Source organism: Gavialis gangeticus, unplaced genomic scaffold (genome assembly GCF_001723915.1).
Source record: "Gavialis gangeticus isolate Ggan-Ray unplaced genomic scaffold, GavGan_comp1, whole genome shotgun sequence".
In the NCBI taxonomy this organism is placed as follows: Eukaryota; Metazoa; Chordata; order Crocodylia; family Gavialidae; genus Gavialis; species Gavialis gangeticus.
This window is the reverse complement of record NW_017729020.1, coordinates 2,397,115-2,411,160: the sequence shown is the minus strand read 5'-3', so window position 1 is coordinate 2,411,160 and position 14,046 is coordinate 2,397,115. Positions and strand designations below refer to the sequence as shown.

Genomic DNA, 14,046 nt, shown 5'->3' with positions numbered 1-14,046 from the left:
CTGGCAGCCTGATGTTTCCTCCGCCCTCATATACCCCTTCCTAGTTGGACTAGGTGACCTTCTGAGGTCCCTTTAACCCTCATTTTCTATGATTTTAACAACACAAATATAGACTACAATCCACATATCAATCAATACACTGCCTGACTATTCAGAAACACAGTAGCCACTTGTCACCTCCCTAGCCAACATTTAACCAGCTAACATTTTGACTTCATGCTATCACAGAAGCATATGTCTTTACTTCCATCCCAACACCAAGCCCTCAAGTACAAACTTCTCAAAAATGGTCAGATGTAGGAGTTAGCAAAGAATCTCCCATTTACTACTCCAGGTCTTGGATCAGTCATTAGGAGACCTGTGAACACAGATCACCTTATAAACTTATCATACATGTCTGCTGATTCATACCATTATGAATCATGGGATAATACACAGTTGCTCTTACAGCCTTGTCTTATCACCTTACTGGTCACATCTGTGCTGGAAAGAACATGTCATTTAGGCAATGCATTAAAGGATACATCTTAAATGGAAAGTTACCTAACAAAAGCTGAGCTCCTAGCACATTAAAAAAACATACTGGCTGGTCATGGCTAACTAAGGCATGGACCCTGCCCTGGAAGACACCCAAACTTCTGTTACTGCAGTGCATACCTCCTGAGAAGCACAGGTGTTAGGATAAGAAATATTTGAGGGCAATTCAGCAGCTGCTCTCTACCCTGAGGTGGCTGGAGCCTGCCTTGCTAAGCAGACTATAGAGGCTGCATGCAGACATGCAGCAGGATAAGCCTCAGGTGCAGGTGGTGATAGCGTTAGAAGTCCTCCTGGGTGGAGCAGTGTGGCTGCACCAGATTCACAAGCAAAGAGTGCTCAAACCACAGAGCTAGGCAGACCTGGGATAGCCAGCAATGGGTGCACGGAGGCAACCAGAAAAGGTGGCTCATGAATACTGACACGGTTGTGCTACCAGAGATCCAGAGTGATCAGATCAGGACGAAGTGAGGCTTTATACCAACCTTTATTCCAGCTTTATTCCAGCAGTTGACCTTGTACATTGTTATTATGGCAGTGTCAGCCTACTTTCTACTGCCCTGGCTCATGAAGCACAGGCTGGACGCAAGAGCACCTGGCAAAAGAAGGTTTAATTATACGCTAAGCAACTTCAAGGATGGTGGCTGAATGTTTATTTGGGTGATTTAAGACAAAACGGTTCTGCCTACCAAACAGCTTGAAAGCTGCTGTGTGTAATGCCATCCACGTTATTTGGATGTGCTGTTCGCTGCAGAACATTTGGGAGAGAAAGGCACGTAGCTGTTCCCAGGAGCGGGGCAGGGGGTCTCACAGGAGCAGGGAGCTGGAAGTGAACCTGTGATAAGAGAGTCTGACTCCATAGGAAACAGAGAATGCTTTATAGGCTTTCATCGCCGCTTTGCAGGGGGAATGATCGTAATGACTTTAAATATTGCACAATGTGGGCCCAGAAGAATATTCAGAATGAATAATATGTCACAGTACTGGAGTGCTGTATCAATGCAGCTGTGAGATTAATATATTGCATTTTTTTTCTATTTTTTGCAAACAGTGTAGTCACTTAGACGTTCTGCTTATTCTGAGACTTAAAATTCATGTCACTCTTTATTACTTCCAAATGTTAACATAGCAGCACTGAATGAGCAGCAAAAAGAAGTTAGCAGCGCGGCTACAACATAAACTATCGTTCCGACAATGTAAACAATAGAATAAAATAAAAATTCCAAAAGAAATAGAAACCCAGTTCCTTCAATAAAGACCCCAAAGAAATGATTTCATGTCACATGAAAGGCAGATGATTGGTCCTCAGCTTAAACTTGCTTTCCTTCCCCTTCACCGCATTCGGCTGCGAGGACACTGGGCCATATGCTCCAAGTACACCTTTTTCCATGTACCTCTGAATCTATGCCAAGATTTGTCCACTGACTGCAGGACACGGATGAATAGCCAGCTGATACAGGCTTGAGCAATAGCCAGGCAGAGGATGGTATTCCAGTGGGCATTTTCTAAAGGTTGATGACCTTGCTAAGCAGCCACTCCATCACCTCCCTGTATGGATTTCACTCTTCTCACTGCCACGTGCTGCCATTGCGAGTAGTACTCATCTCCTGCCTGGCACTGCTCACCTCCTCCTTCATCACTTGCCTTTTATGCTCTAGGAATCAGTCTGTCTTACTGAAAATCTCTCTGTTCATCTCTTACAGCAAGCTCTCTCTGGCCTTTTTTCTGTATTTTCCCTATTGTCTATGTACGTCTTATCAAAGGTCAATATTATCATGGAGCACCTTTTCACAAGTGGATAAATGTCCCTGAAAAACCAATGTTACGTCCACCAGAAATTTTAATAAAAATAAAAAACTCATCCAAACTTCTCATGCATGATAATATACTTCTCATTATATACACTATATAAATAACTGTTATATACTATTAGATATTATATATAATATTACATTATATTATGCATTACGAGCAATAATACTGCGGAAACCAAAAGCATATAAAATGATATGGTTAGGAATGGTGCTATGTCCCTCCTAACAATAACAAATGTGACTACACAGTACTCACCCTCCTTCAGGGATATAATTTCTTCTGCTACTTCCAGTTCATCTTGGGTTGTGGGAAAAGTCCTCAGGTCACCACTGATTTGCAGGTGCTGTGGAAAGCAGCGTGGATGTACCATGGAGGTGAAGTGGAGGTTTGCTTTGAGTCCTCTGGCCTTCTAGTACATGACCTTTCAGAGATTTGTTGTTTTTTTTCTCCCTCTGCACTGAGATTCCATCTGTTCAATCCCTTTTGCTTCCAGTATCTCAGAGATATTGTTATAAAATAGTAGATGGTGGGTACATTTCTCCAATTATGGGTCTTACTGATATCACGCCACAGATTTACAAGAAGGCTGGCATCAGCATCTGGCCAGCTGGCAGCATTTTGGGAGGATGATTTCTTAGACTGCATCTCTGTTCAGATGCAGTAAAATGAAGCACACATGATGCAGGCAAAGGTGGGATGCAAAAAGCTGACCCAGGTTATTTCTAGTGCAGAAGCAAGGAGGAGTTAGACAAAAAACTACACACCAGGTGGAACTAGCACCGTAGGACAAAGGCTTCTCACTACCAGGTAGGCAGATTTCCAGCCCATGCTGAAGTGAAGCCTAGTCCAAGCATATTTTGCAATTGTTACTACCTTCAAACTCAAGTTAGGTCATTCACTGTAGAAGTGAAAGGCAACACGTGGGCTAGAGGCCAGGGCATCTTTATTGTGGAGACATAACTGTGATTATTCCCGTTGAGTATCGTGTTAAATAAAACATGAAACGTACTGTCTAGCTCATGTCCTAATTTCATACACTCTCTTCAGTGTAAAAGAATCTGGGACTTTTTGCGGTTTAGGATCTATCCTATGTCTACATGATGATACTATAAAATCATCCTAAAATTAGCATTTTCTCATTTATCAAGGATTTTTCAGCCTTCATCTTGCTCAGTCTGTTTCCACATTTGGATTTGTGGTATGCATGTATTTGATATTGCTGTAGTGGGTGTCTGAGCTCCCGGAAGCTAGACAAGGTCTTATCCTTTTATTAGTATTTCAATATATTCGTCTACAACAACAGTGAAAAATATTGCCTGGATACAAGCAAAAATAGAGGGCCAAGCTCCTGAAGCCCTGACTGCATGCAGAATGCATCTGGTTTCCAAGCTGGATGGAAGCCCTATGTATGCTATACGCCACTTAAATAAACCCATATGGACAGATTGTAAGAAGGGTTCAACAACAATTTAAACATCCAAGCAACTGCTTAGATTTTCAAAAGAGCTGAGCAGTGTCGGTGCCTCCATGGAAGCTGCTGTTAAGCAATTCTGACATCAACCTGGGGATTTTTTTAAAAATGGCCCTTAAAACCTTCTTACGCTTTCCCTCAATGATTGGCAACTGCCTACTGGCTGATGAAGAAGCTCTGCCCACTTCATTAAATTGGGAGAGATTAAATTAACCAAAACACCCCCCCTCCCCCCACACCTATATCAAGTTGATTATGAGTCAATGCAGCCTTCTTTGAATACGCCCACAGCTTCTAAAAATACTGTATTGCTTGAAAGAATTAAACTCAAAATATACCCAAGAAACAAAGCCTCAGTTTTCAGCGGCATTTGTCAGAGCAGTCTGGAATCTTGCTAAAAAGCCCTCAAATTATTCATTATTTCTCTCTTTAGTACATCAAGTTCCAGGTTCTCCAAGCACTGGTTTCACATGTGACATTTACTTTGTGACACCAGAACACGCCGAGGCAAAACTAGGCAATAACTACACAAACCAGTTCAGACAGCATGAATCAGCTTATCAGACCTTTAGGATGGAGATTTTTTTATCTCGGCTGTTTCGGTGCAGCAGAAGTACACATTCATCACTTAGAAAGGAAGGTCTAAAGGCATCCATCAGGAGTATATCTGCTTGTGTGCTTCAATTAAGAATGAATCAGCAGTGGAAATGGCCAAAATATTTTTCAAAATAAAAGGTATCTTAATGTAAAAATGTTGTGTGTTTGTGTAACAGCAGCATCCCTGCTTTTGACATCCATTGTCACTTTTGTACAAAACAAAAGGAAACAAAACAGTCTCTTAAACTGATTTTTTTTAAAGGAAGTTGCCCCCCAAAATGAACACATTTCAATCTGGGGAATTTGTTTTTCTTAATTAACAACTAAAAATATTGAACATTTTTATTCTTCTGCGAGGTAAGGAAGTGACAATTTATAAATGAGGAACCGAAACAAATTTCTATGCAGGTTAGGCACCTAAATACCTTTGAGGATCTGGGCCTACATAGGATCATAGGAAAGTAAGGCTGGAAAGGAACTCATATGGTCATCTAGTCCCCTCCACTTGAGGCAGGATCATCCCTGACTAAACCATCCCAGCAAGTGTCCATCCAACCGGCTCTTGAAAACTTCCAGGGATGGAGATTGCACAGCTTGTCAACATAGCCTGTTTCAATGCCCGACCTCTTAGTCAGAAAGTTCTTAACAAGCGCCCATCTAAATTTCTTCTGTTGCAGTCTGTGGTCATTGCTTCTAGTGCTGTCTCCTACAGCCACAGAGAAAAGTCCATCCCCATATTTTCTCTATATTCACCGTTCAAGTAGTTGAAGACTATTACCCAAGCTCCCCTCAGTCTTCTTTCCAGACTAAACATGATTTGAGCAAAGTCACATGAAATGTCTGTAGCAGAGCTTGGAATCAAAGACTAGTCTTGTATGGCACAGGCTAGTCATCTTTCTACACTAGTTTTATCCTGCTTTTCTTCTCATATAACATTGCCCTCTGCTCGGGGGATGTGAAACATTCACACAGCAGTACGGTGGCATTTTATACTCGCTTTCCTTTGGGCAAAGTACAGGGTAGTTACAAATTTGCACTGTGGATTTAGTGTGAGTGAGGAGGTCCATCCTTACTCTTCAAAGTTCACAGCTTCAGATGCATTGCTACTATAACTTCTTGGCATAGACAGCATCAGGAATTTCCAAACCTAAATGCATGAGCTGCTATAATTTGAACAAGGAGGCAAGATTCTTGTCTTTGATAGATTTCCGGTGTTGTAGTTTGGTCTGAGAACCAAAATGAACGCACACGGGAAATCTATGAAAGACAGGAATACCCAATTACTGGTGGGGGCACATTTCTCACAAGAAAACCACTCTCTCTCCAATCTCTCAGTTCTACACCTACAAAACACTTTTCACAGACAAGCCTATGAGCTTCACTTCATCAACCTCCTGGATACAAAAAAACATGGACTAAATATAGACATTGGATTTATGACACTTTATAAACTGCCTGACATCTGACTCCCCAGGTACCTCTCCACTATTTACCTGCTACATTCATGCCCCTTCTCTCTCCCCCTACCCAGCCTGCCTCTCACCCACTGACTCCTCAATTTACATCTTCACTGACTGCCTGTCTTGCATGCAGACCAGCCTCTGGCTTCTTTACTATTCCTTCCATCCAAGAAGAGCACACACCAACTGCAGAGACTTTCTCAGCCCGATGAAGGGTTTTTAAACCTGAAAGCTTGCTAAGATTTTTTTCCCCCAACTATTTAAGTTGGTCTAATAAAAGATATCAGATTCACCCAAAGAACTTTGTCTGCCTATGTCCTTAGACCAACACGGCTACAGCCTGCACCCCTTCAAATAGTAGTAGCACTGCAGCTGTAAGGCAAAACTTGATTCAGTTTCAGAACTGTGCCACTTTTTACCAGCAGAGGATCTGAAGCCCTAAAAATCACCAGACGTTTTTAAAACTCAGTTTGGGTTCAACTTATTGTAACAGCCACCAAACCTGGTATTATCACAGTCTAATTTTGAGAAAAAGAAAGGGAAAAAAACCCAGTTCAATAAGAAAAAACAATTTCTGCTAATGAAACATCTCCTTTCCCTCCCTCCCCCTCCACTTTAAATTAAATTTTGCCCTTTAAATTCAAAACGATGCTGAGGCATATAATATGCCATTTACCCACTTTCCGTTCCTCTCTTGCACAGTAATTGTGTTTGAGGTTATCATTTATATTGAAGATCATCCTTGAGTTAGTTAATTGGGCCTGAAGCTCTATAAAAATAATTCAAACTGGGCAATTGTTAATAAATTTAAAGCCTTACAATTTGTTTCATCCTTGGAACAATTCAACAGGCTAAAAAGTCACTTGTCTTTATTCCTAATGTTATTAAAGAGGGAAACGTCTAAGCCTTGAGGTATTAGGTTATTGCATTAATGTATGGTCATTTACGTTTCAAAGTGGAAAATGAGAGTGCTGGCACACGTGGAATACCAGCCACGTCAATTTTTAAAGCAAGACAAGATTTACTAAACATGTCTATAACATTGTAACGCAGTCCATTTTACAAGCCACAGAGGGACTGTTTCCATTCTCCTTCTCTGGATGATTTCTCTGAGGATATTAATCAAAGCCTTATTTAGTTATTGGATCAGGAGGTTGGCCTAATATTTACAACCAAAGCCACTCAACTGGCCAGAGCCTTTTTAAACTTACCTCACCATGGGGAATGACATCCATAAAAGGGTTATTCTGGAAGCGAGTAAAAGTCACTCCTGTGTAGACAATAAGTATGAGGCCTGCAAGCTACTTAAACCCTCAAAATGTGGGGTTTAGTGCAGTTATAGTCTCATCCTCAGTTGAAGACTTCACTATGGCTCCACCTGTGCACAGAAGTGAATGCCACCTAGACACTACAAAGCAGGCTCCACCTTCTATTACACCCGTGAGGTTTTGTTTTGATGAACAGATATTACTTATTGGTGTTTAAGTGGCCATTTGCAGCCGTAGTTCTTTCTCCTGCTGAAGAGGTATTATGTTAAAATGTTTGTGCTGTTTACACCAGAAAAGACTCACCTTCCCACTTACGCTATTTCAGTCTAACTCTACAGTCTCCATTTGCATAGAGGGCATATTTTAAGAGTTTATAAAGGGCTGGTAGACACTTTAATCCATGGTTATTCATTGCTAAGGAGTTCTACATATGGTTACAATAGCTTATATGCATTCATAACACCTTCACCTGATGTGCTTTTAACCCTCTATATCATACATATATATCTCCTGCTTTGTGCACATCCTTTCACGGCATCTGATGAAGTGAGTGTCAGCTCACAAAAGCTTGTGCTATACTTAGGTTAGTCTCTAAATATGCAAATCTATGCTGCCTTCTATCATATGCAATTCAGATTGGTAACAGCTATTACTTTCTTATTAGTCTTTCATCACCTATTCAGAAACATATCCCTAATAGCAAATATGACTATCTTCACTCTTAAGATGCTAGCTCTGTAGTTTGCATTAGGATCCTCTGCCTCCACATTAAAGGGTAAGAAAGGTGACCAGCAGGGGTAAAATGTGCAATCCCAGGTCCCCGAGGCAGCTCAAGTTCTGAGCCACAATTAGAGTACAAGGCCTGGTTGGATAGCAGGCAGGTTAAGAACAAGGAATGATGCCTAACTCTCAAAGACTGCTCTTTCTTTAAAGGGTCAAATGTTCAAAAGGCCAGATTTTCAAGTACGTAGCACTTGACCGGGAACTGAGTTGCAATGCTTTTTCATAGGGCATTTAGAAGAAGCACTCCTTTCCTTCAAAATTTCCAACAAAAATGTCACAGCTTGGCACTGCAAAAAAAATATCAGAAACATTTTTCCAAAACAGAAGTACATCTTTCCCAAAAGGAAAAACAAAATATCATTTAGGGGAGAAGTTGCATGGAAACATTTCAACCAGCTTTATCCTGAACCACTGAAGGAAGAAACTTTCCCAGTGGTTTTCAAAATCTGGCCTTTTATTTTTATGCCTTAATGAGAGTGAGCATTATTGAAAACCTGCTTTTGGGTTCCTAATGGCTCATGAAAACTCACAGTGCAGTGCCACGTGCATGATGTGTCTCCTTTACTTAGTGTTAAGCAAAGGTGCCAAACTGATCAACCTGGAGAATGACACTATCTAGCCATGTAAGAGGTACAGCATGGCCAGCAGCAGTTCAGGCTTTTTTCATGCTGTCCCACCAATGTACTTTTATTCCTGAGCTGGAGTGTATACAAGTGGGAAAGCTGTTCAGTCTCCAAGGCACAAATCAAACCTTTGGCTCAGCTGCTGAAAAAGGTCAATGAGGCTATTTTGTAGTGCCAATAGTGGTGGAGGTTTTGTGATGTGTGCATCTGCCTAGTAGAACCTGGACTAGCATCACCAGCTAATTGTTACACAAGTCATCAGACAGCCACTAGCCAACTTTGGCCGGATTCAGAGCAAACTGGATTCAAACCAATGACCTCGGGTGAAAGGCTCTGTCGATGCATTTCCATTGTGTTATCTAGTCAGACGGATATTTAATTAAAATAATGAGGATTCAGGAACGATTCCAACCAAGGGATATGCAGCTGCAGTTCATTAAGAGACTGCTTTAAAAACATAAGTCACTTCTGTAATGCTGGGAATTGTACCTTTCAGTGGTTTAACTTCACAGATTTAAGTCTGGGGGGAAGATCTGCAGAAGCATCTGTTCTGTTAAGCAGAGGCAGCTGGAAAGGAATGAATTTCAGCACTTTGGTGTTTTACACTGGTTTTACACTGGGGTATCAATGTAGCCATGGACCTTTTCTTACATGATCCGTATTACACATTAAATACAAGTAGATACAATAGTACATATACAAATATGTAATAACTGTGAATACGTACTTATGCACATACAGACAAAGCACGTGTATACATGCATACTATATATGCATAAATACTATATATGTATAGATATACATTTATGTATATATAAAGACACGCACACTGCAGATATGAATCATATTCTGCCCTTCAGTACGCCACCTATTATAACTAAATTAGCAGGAAGTGCAGAAGTCTATGCAGAACTCACCTGCCAGACTTATAAAACATGACTTCACTCAAGGCATCTACTATTAACAGGCACCAACAATAATTGGGGACACCATTAAGACATCTACACTTAGTACATGATTGCACCTGTCAAGCAGTCCTGGCCAGCCAGAACAGCCTGGAAATTGGGTCCTGCCTCTCTGAATTAATACAGGAGAGTTTTCTGGGAGCTGAACAACTGACAGGGGAAGGCAAACGCACAGAGCAGAGTTCTTTTATTGCTGTTCTCCAAAATAAACTCCCCTTGTGTATGAATGACAGCGAGAGCTCACTCTAGCCAATGCTTGCTTCTGTGGCTGCTGACCCACAAAAGCACCACAGACCTTCTGGGTTTTGCCGGTCTGTAGGCCTGTCACAATGGCATGCATGACACAGGGTCCCTCTGGTGACAGGATATGTTGATGAGGACAAAAATAGGTGTAAATAATAGCTCAAAAATCACCCACTAGATTTATTCTTTGGAACTGCAAAATAAAGTAACATTGTGTTTTGTTATGTTATAATGTGACAAAAGACCCTCAATTTGCAGAACAGAGCAGAATCCAGCAATCCATAACTGTTATCAAAGCACTTAAACTCATGCCCAAATGGTTTATGGAACAGGATTAGGTTTAAGCGAATGTCCCAGCGCTTTGCTGGACTGTAGTCAAAGCTAGGATGGCAAGCATAAACTTAACCCAGCACTTCAAGACTCCTGTGCAATTAAATTCAGACTTTAGCATAGATTTGTACAGGTAATAAAAAGCATCAATCCCAAATCAAAGATTAAGACCTATTTATTGCATCCATGAATTGTGTAATGTCTAGCCACAAGCATGAGAGAAATATTGGCCTAATAAGTGCAGGGAAAGATGGATGTTTTCTTAGTTAGATTACATTTGAGTTCCTTAAGTAAAAATTAAATATTGTTATATTAAAACTTTTTTTCTTTATGACAGCATGAAACTTTCTTCTGTACAAACTGTCAATATAAAGGCTACCCACATTTTGGGCTCTTTTTTGGATCAATAAGCCTCTCTACCGAGGTTGATTTTTCATCTAGATTTTGGAAATCAGTTCTATTGCTAGCTTTGTGGCCATTATAAAAAAATGGGTCTCTAGAAAGTGCATAAATAAAGGGAGAATAGTAGATTAACACCTTATCAAAGTCCAAGGAAGAATTTCTATTCGAATCACAGGGCTTTTGCAACTGCTACACAAAGAGTTTGGAGTGCCTAGGGGTGGTGCAGGATATGAAGAGACAGAGATAACACAGGACAAAGCATGCAGGAGTATGGGATGGACTCCCAGAGGAGATCAAGTGAATCCAGACTCCCACAATCTTCAGGAAATGTTGCAAAACTTTCTCACTTGAGAAAGCATTTCCAGTATAAATGACATTCACAATACAAATAGGCTGGAGCAGCCAACCAAAACCTCCCTACCTAAGCAAAGTATCAACCCCAGAAGGGGAAAAATGTCAGGTTCTTCACTGTTGTTACTGAAGGTTTTCAAGTTCTACAGTGAGGGGTAGCAATATACAACTCAAATTTTATTAGATGAGATAGCTAGAGGGAGAATTTTGTGAACAGGGCACAGAAGCTGAAACTGCTGGTTGAGCAGAAGGTGCAAACTGGGATAATTCACAGGCACACTGCAAAGCTTAATTAATTAGCATTTGCCAAGTACTTCAAGACCCTTGGTGGAATATGGTGTTCAAGAGTGAAATTTGCCCCCGTGCAGCAGACCGTCTAAAGAGAGCTTAATCCTGGTGTAGTCCTTGCACTGGTACCTCTGCACAGGGCTAAATTTCACTCAGAGAAGGAAAGTACCATAATGATTTTAACTTGGCAGCCTGGAAAGTGCTTTGGGGGGACTTCATGGTTGCCAGGAATTGTTATTATTCCATCTTTACTATCTTTAAAATTCTCTAATATGGCCATTTGGGGTATTCCACAGTTTGCTTGGATTTTTTTTCTTTTTAATTTAATTTAATCACTGGACTTTGTAACTTTGTTCATTCCATCTTTATATATTTATGACAAAGTACACATTGCATCCTATGGTGCAGTGGTAATCCCAGCACAGAATGCAGTACTTGCTTGTCAGGGCAAAGGATCAAATAAGTTTCACAGATTGGACTGGACATAAAAAAGAAAACCTTTCAAAATTGTTAATTGGGGTTAGAATCCAACCCTGGCAGTGGATGAGAAAAATCTATTTCTTAACCAAAAAAATGTCTCCTTCCCATTTCAATTGTTAATCTTAGAAAAAAACAAAGAACATAATTACAGTTATATTTGTTTTCAATTCACATCTTAGCTTTTGTAATGATAGAAATCAAATGCAGTACTCTTGTTCTTGCTTTCGTTAGGTGTGCCACTGAAATGCTTCCTAATGTTTCCCAGACCCGAAGCTGCAAAAGCCTTCCCCATTACCCAAGCAAGAATTCACAGCAGCAGGCTCTGGCCTAAAGGGTACAACCAAGTTATTTTAATGAGCTTTTCTGTAAGATTGCCATTGCAGTAGAGGTAAGGGCAACAGCATATAAAGATGCATCTTACACAGGACTAGAGTACATCTGGGGCAGATTCCCCCTTATCAATCTAGTTTCCCCCTTCCCTTGAGAGGTGGGGACTGGGGAGAAGTGTTTCCAGTGGCTCTGTAAACCCCATCCCCTTCTGTCATAGCAATGGAGACATGTGAAAGTAAGGTGTGTGTGAGGGGGGAAGCAGTGCTCTTTCTTTCTACTAATTGGGACTCCAGTCTTGTGCAGTATTCAAGGAAAGAGAAGTGCCACCAGGAACAAAGATTAACTCACCAGAGTTGCAAGCAGCCGCCCCAGCCCCGAGACTGCAAAGAACCATGCAGGGATCCTTCTTCTCCAGGTGTTTCTGGAGGGCAGGGGGAGGAAGCATGACCTCCAAGATAAAGAGAGACCCAGAGCAGGCAAGTGGAGGATGCCCAGAACCAGAAGTTGCTGACTCAGCCAGAGAGGTGGCAGGGATGACTGAAGGCACAGAGGGAGCAGTTAGGAAGTGTTTTCAGAGAGGCAGCTCTGTTGAGGGAGCTGCCAGAGAAGAAACCAGAAGGAGCAGCTCTCAGGGAAACTGAAACTGCCACAGGACAGTCTGGAGAGACAAGCAGGGAAGGAGGTATCGTAATAGCAGGTCTGAGAAGAGGTACTGTAAAGACTGGACTATAAGGGTATATAAGGGACTATAAGAAGTCAACGTTTGTTTTCTTTTCTCTTTTTTTTGGAGTGGGAGAGGATTCCTCCCAGATATAGCAGGATAGTGAGATGCAACCATCTGCACAATAGGCCAGGAAAACAATGGTAAAATACAAGTCAGTTCCTTGTGTTGCTTCAAGCCTGGTGGAGGATAACCAGGCTCAACGTGGCAATTGATTTGCCAGATCCAGAGACATAAAAAGTGTCTAGACAGCTCTGAAGCTGACTATATGGACTGTGAATTAAGACCCGATGGAACGGGGAGGATGTAGGGGTTGGTGGAGCCCTCGCTACACTGAGGCAGACATCAAAACCAACAACGTCAAAAGTCGCACTTCCAGGCATTTCTTTTCTCCCTTAACAACAAGTCATGGCAGGCAAGATCATAGGCATGTGGAATGTTCCATCAAGACTTTGTGGTGGGCTTCAGCCACGTGGCCAAAGTAATAAGACTTAGTATAGAAAACAGAGTGAGAAAGAGAGGAAGCCTTACGGACACGGTAATAACCACTAGAGACTGACTGAATACAGAAAAATTGAGGCAAGCATCTGGCCCAAAATAGGTGGGTGGACTTTGGTGAGAGCCCTCCTTTAGACATATTTGGTGCACTGGCCAGGAAATTGCAGTGGCGGCCCCCCAGAGAGTACAGGATGGAGCACCAACCTATGATGGTGGTGCCTGAGACCCTTCAATAGACTCGGAATCTTATAGCTCAGTTGCTCCAACAGCAACAACAGCAGGTAGCAAGACAAACGATGGTAGAAGAACATCTGATACAAGAGCAGGCGTGGGCACACAGGAATTTTTTGGACTTAAAAATGCCAAAAATGGCAAAAGGGGATGATCCAGAGGCATTCTTGGAAATATTTGAGAGGGCAGCCATAGCTTCTGGGCTAGATAAGGCTAGATGGCCTGGACAGTTGGGAGTCCTTTTGGTAGGACAAGCCCAGACGGCCTATCATCCCATGACTCGTATAGATGCCCAAGATTATGACAAGATGAAAAGAGAAATATTGTTGACACTCAATATAGCCCCAGAGAGACACCGACAGACATTCAGGTGCAAGAAGAGGAAGGAAGAGAAGGTACCCTGAGTTCTTTGGCAATGCTTGGCTGACCTGCTAGACAAATGGCTGACGCCAGAAACTTTAACCGAAGAAGAAGTGTGTGATCAAATACTACTAGAGCAGTTCCTCTCAGACCTGGAAGACAACACACAGAGATGGGTCTGGTGCCACTGCATCTCATGCATCAGCATCCCCACAATTAAAAATGGTTATGGGGGTGCTTGAACTAAAGCTCATTTGATGAGCTTTAGTTAAAGTGCCCCCACCACCATTTTTAAG

The 14,046-nt window shown here is 41.7% G+C and overlaps 1 protein-coding gene across 3 annotated transcripts in view; it reads right to left on the bottom strand.

Annotated features, from left to right (window-relative positions):
* LRRTM4 (leucine rich repeat transmembrane neuronal 4) overlaps positions 1–14,046 on the bottom strand; it is an 860,180-nt gene that overhangs the window by 497,760 nt on the left and 348,374 nt on the right. The window lies entirely within an intron of this gene.